At 43.2% G+C, this 5,605-nt stretch overlaps 1 protein-coding gene across 1 annotated transcript in view; it reads left to right on the top strand.

Moving 5' to 3' along the window:
• The window catches only part of BRINP1 (bone morphogenetic protein/retinoic acid inducible neural-specific 1), a 205,145-nt gene that overhangs the window by 57,950 nt on the left and 141,590 nt on the right, over positions 1-5,605 (top strand). The window lies entirely within an intron of this gene.

Genomic DNA, 5,605 nt, shown 5'->3' with positions numbered 1-5,605 from the left:
ATGTAAATAATTTACAATGCAACAATTAGAGAATGCACTCTGTGTGGGATGAACCCGATTCCCTTAATAACACTGCATGCTTATATATAGCACAGTTCAGCCAAAGGCCCCTCATATTCTCCGTGTTACAGCTGGTGTCAGTGGCTCTGGTCAGCCAGAGCACGGCTCAGCAGTGGGCCTGTGACTCACTGAAGGTCACAGGAGGTCAAGGACAGCGCTTGGAATAGAACCAGCCTCTCTTTCACAGGCTCTAAATCTCAGTGGCAGGAAATTTCCTTTGTGAATCTTTTGGAAGAACAACAGTTCTGAAATGCATAGTGGTGGACATCCAGAGCCATCTCCAGGATATGGGGTTTGGGAGCTGTGGCCCTTAGTCATGAGAGTTTTTATTTGTAGTGTTTTTATTGTTTGTTCATAGATTTTGGAGGAAGGAGGCGCGTGCACAGTGTCTCAACCAAAGAGCTGCAAGGGAGAGCAAGTCGGGCTCCACAACATTAATAAAAATGTGGAGATGGATGAATGACCTTCCTGAGTGGTGTCATAGAGCACGAGAGTTCGTCCCAGTCTCCCACTGCCCAGTAGAGACAGAATACCAGCCACATATGTAATTTTAAAGTTTCCAAAAACCACATTAAAATAATTAAAAAGGAACAGGTGAAATTCATTCTAATAATAATGTTGACTTAACCCAATACATCCAAAATAGTAGTATTTGACCATGTGGTCAGTATAAAATATTTTAGATTCTATTCTTCCTGATAAGTCTTTGAAATCCCGTGGATGTGTATTTTATGCTTGTAGCACATCCCCATTTGGACTAACCACATTTAAAGCACTCGATAGCCACATGTGTCCACGGGATCCAGAATTGGACGGCAAAGCCTTCAGTTCTGACTATGCTATTGCTAGCTTTGCGTTGGGACAGTTACTTAACCTTTCTGAATCTCAGTCTACCCTCCTTGCCGTATGTAAAATGGGGACAATAGTTCCTCCCCCTCACAGTACTGCCACAAGGTCACATGTGTAAAGCAACCAACACAGTTCCTGGCAGGTAGTAAATGCTCATTTAATGCATTTTTGCTCCCTCAAAATGACTTTCATGGCCACGAAACTGTAAGCACCCTGTGGGAGATTGAAATGCAAACTGGTCTGTGGCTATGTCCACACATAAATTGACCCTGACCCTTTCTCTTTTCCTTCCTTCCCCTGGCATTTCTTCTCTCCTGAGATCTGCATCACCCATGTCCTCTTTCCCTCAGGTCTCTTCTCAGAAGCCCCTTTATCAGAGATGCTTTTCCTGGACACCCCATATAACAGGCAGCGACCCCAGTCTCAATCCCTGCTCACCTGCTGTGCTTTTTTTAAAAAAAATTCAATTTTATTTATATTTAGTTTTGTGGGATACAGAGTGTTGTTTTGATACATGCATATCTGCACAATGATTCACTTAGAGTAGATAGCATAGTTTTGCCCTCATTAGTTCACCCCTAATGTTTCCCCCTCCACCCCCACCCTTCCCAGCCTCTGGTAACCATTATTGTACTAACTACTTTTTTTTTTTTTTAAACACACAAAGATTAAATCCTTATTGCAAAAATGAACTCTTAAAAATGAATTAGAAAAATCTAAGCAGAGACTTGTTTAAGGACATGAGCAGATAAATCACACACCCCAAAGAAATACACGTGGTTAATAAGTACATTCCAGAATCCGGTTGCAGGCAGGGGCAGGGCTGGCCTGGCCCCGTCTGAGGATGCCGGGCACTGGCTCGCTCCATTGCCAGCCTGGATGTGCAGTAGGGGCAGGGCTGAGGCCCAAGGCCCCTGCCTCAGGACCCCTCAGGGCTGGCTCCGTTGCTGGTGTTGCTTTTCTTTTGGGCATTCCACACCTCCACTCACGGAGTTATGGCTCATTCACTCACTCCTTCCCCCGCCACAGTATAAATAAGCCCCCTGAGAGCCTGGGCTCTCTGTCCACTTGTGAATATCGTCTTCTAGAACAATATCTGACACATAATAGGTGCTCAGTATGATACTGGCTGAATGCATCAACGTATTAAACACCCATAATGCTTTCACCCTTATGTACAGCACAGAAATGAAGCACACAGTTCTTGCTTGGTGAGGGGCAGAGGGAGAGAGATGGGCGATCAGCTGTTCTCATGAAACACTGCCACCTTTAGTGACACCCTCAACACACACCCATTCCACTCTCCACCCCCTCACACCACAAGGCTTTTTCTATGCTACACACTCTGCTGAAATTTCTTTTTTCCCAATCTCTGCTTAATGAAACCTTACATGCTATTTAAGGCCCTGCTCAAACACCACCTTTTCTAAAGGGCCCTTCCAGAGTTCTTTGAAAACACTTTCTCTGGCATCTATTCCTCCACTGGTTGAAAACACTTTCTCTGGCCTCTATTCCTCCACTGAACTTTATTTCTTCGTTATAGTACTTATGGTGGCATGCTTTATATTAGAATGGCTCACACATGTGCATAACTCTCCTTCTATATTTCAAATCTCTGGAGGGCAGGATCTAATTTCAGCTGGGCTGGGAGGGTGGGGAATGTTNTATTTCAAATCTCTGGAGGGCAGGATCTAATTTCAGCTGGGCTGGGAGGGTGGGGAATGTTCTGGAAATTGTGCAGACTTTGTAATGAGATATGCACAGGTTGGATTCCTGAATTTAACACTTAGGAACTGTGAGTTTGGGAGAGTTATTTAAATGTCTCTGAGTCCCAAGGTGCTCATCTGTTAAATGGGATAGCTATGCCCACTTTGTGGAATACTCCTTTATTAATACCTACTTTGGACTGGATTCTTTGGCTAGTACAAAGAAAACAGAAAATTTTAAAGCCAAGCACATAGTAGATGCTCAATAAATACCAGTCATGTGACCCTTATATTATTCCAAGTCTCCAGCACTGTTATTGCTAATATGGTCTTGTGAATACAATGGGAGTCACAGTGCCTGTCATCATATCTCATGTAACAACATTTGGGTAACATATGTGCTTTTCCTTGTTTTAGCCCAACAAAATATCCATTTCTATTAAAATGCACTTTACAGAAACTTTCATTTTCATTTTTAGTGCTCTGTGGATTACTGTAATTTTCTAAGTCAACAGAGACATTTTCCGACTTCTTCCATAAAGCACTCATCTCTACTTGCTGAAATATAGATTGTATCACAGACCACAACAACAAAGCAGATTCAAATACAGCACCCACATACATCCACTGCCCTGCCAAGACAACGTGGCAGCATGAGAGCTCTTAACCAGAAGCCAGAAGATGGGAGTCTAGCCTGATCTACCACTCAGGTTATGATCTGTAGAAAGGAGTTGGATTAGGGCAGGGTTTCTCAACTTTTGCGCCATTGACATAGTGGGTCCGATATTTTTTGTTGTGGGGGCTGCCCCCTGTGTTGCAGGATTGTTAGCAGCATCCCCAGTAGCACCCCNTACCACTCAGGTTATGATCTGTAGAAAGGAGTTGGATTAGGGCAGGGTTTCTCAACTTTTGTGCCATTGACATAGTGGGTCCGATATTTTTTGTTGTGGGGGCTGCCCCCTGTGTTGCAGGATTGTTAGCAGCATCCCCAGTAGCACCCCTCAGTCATGACAATCAAAGATATCCCCACTTGTGAAGCATTGGACCAGATCTTTCAAATTTCAGCTAATTCTAGGACTGTAGGCTGTGGTCTCACTCTCCTACACTTGTGCATTCACACACAGACATACACACACATCCACATCCATGCTACTGTTCCATGTGTAGTCTTGTTCTACTTTTGAAAGCTGCAATGTTCTGAATCCCTGCTTCCTGGCAAACAGTCTAACAGCTCAGCATTCTCTCACGAGCTTCCACCCTGCACCCACTCACAATTGAAGCCATGTAAAAGGGCTGTTTGGATGACATGCTGTGGTGTCACTGTGTTGTAGCTCACTACTGGGATCTCTGAACAATTGCCTCCATCCCCTGCTTGTCATTCAGGTGGGCTCTGGCAGACAGTTTAGGCTGCTGTAGCTGTTAACAGTTTTGCACTCCACATGTAGGGTTTTGTTTTAGGATCTGAATAAAACTTCAGGCCACAGCTTTCACCAGCCCACTCCCCTGCTCGTGTGCCTTTCTCCTTTGCCCCTGACAGCTGGGGCTTGCAGCAACAAGTGGATTTTTGTATCATCTCATGATAAAATGCTGCAACTGGATAACAGAAGGCAATATCCAACTGGGCAGGAAACCGACATCTTTCTTTGATTTTTTCTTTCTTAGCTTCACTTTACCTTCCATATTCAGGTGGAAAGAGTAGACAAATAAGATATTATACTTAATCATGAATATGTATAGTCTTACAGTTGACACAGTGTTTGTGTCCTCACCACATTTTTAAGTGGACATAAAAATCTGAGATATATAGAGGGGACATGACTGTCCATAGTCACGCAGCTAGCCAAGTGTAGAAACAGTTTTCTAAAGGTTCTTGCCAGATGAAGGCTCACAGCCCAATGAACAAGACAGACATAGAAACAAGTATAATACAAAATAATAAGTGCTAACACACAGCTACAGAAAATGAGCAATTGGAGCTGAGTGGAAGAAAAAACTAACACTTTTTTAAAGGAATAGAAAAAGGAAGTGACTCTTGAGGACATGACCTCCATTGGCTACTGAAGGATGGACAACACTTTTCTGTGAACAGATACCTCCCTAGCAGGGAGTTAGTTGACAATATCCATGTCAACATGTATCAACATCCTTATCCTCATCACCATTCATGCTATTTATTGAGCACTTAGTACATGCTAAGCACTGCAGGGAGCACTTCATTTAAACTATGTCATTTACTTGTCACTCTAGTTCTGGGTGTAGGTGCTATTGTTAATCACATTTTACAGATGAGCAAACTAAGACTCAGAGGAGCTGAACAACTTGCCTGAAATAATATTGTTTATAACCAATGCAACCTGGATTCAAAGATCCTGTTCAGTATAGAGTAAGATAGCTTTTTCAGAATAAGTGGGGTTGGGGATGTAAACAGTACAGTGTTAAGCTAGTAAGTAAACTGACGAAGAGATGATATCAAAACTTGTAAATTTTGCTTAGGAAATTGGCATGGCCTTGGGCTTTCTCTTCTGTCCTCCACTCCAGGAACTTTTACATAAGCCATCCCTTAGTCTCAAGCATTTCTCCAACAGGAAAAGAAGTGTGTAAGACCGTGCTCAGCCCCTGGGCCTTTAGTTCCCTTCTGCACATCAGGGAACCTTGAGGCTCAGAGGCACCAACAGGTGAATTCTCTGGTCACGTTTCCTTGGGTTTGGGAGACATTCCAATGGGCATCGTAAAAGTGGATTCTAACAAGCTTCATGAACTCTTCATGTCTAAAGGTATCCAGCCCAGATAGTCATGATAATCCATCATAAGACTTTGTGCATTCACCTGATCATGAAAAAGCAAAGCCTGTGCTCATGCCTGTGTGAGAGGAGAAGAGAAAGAAATTTTTGTTTATTGAGTCCCTGTCATGAGAGGCAGATGGTTTGTGAAGAAAATAGGTGGGACAGACACTTGAGTTTTATTTCCATATCGCTTACTGCCTGTATGAG

The sequence above is a fragment of the Galeopterus variegatus genome, unplaced genomic scaffold, assembly GCF_000696425.1.
Source record: "Galeopterus variegatus unplaced genomic scaffold, G_variegatus-3.0.2 Scaffold1593, whole genome shotgun sequence".
Taxonomy (NCBI): Eukaryota; Metazoa; Chordata; class Mammalia; order Dermoptera; family Cynocephalidae; genus Galeopterus; species Galeopterus variegatus.
Note: the sequence above shows the minus strand (reverse complement) of the source record. Positions and strands in the feature narration are given on the sequence as shown.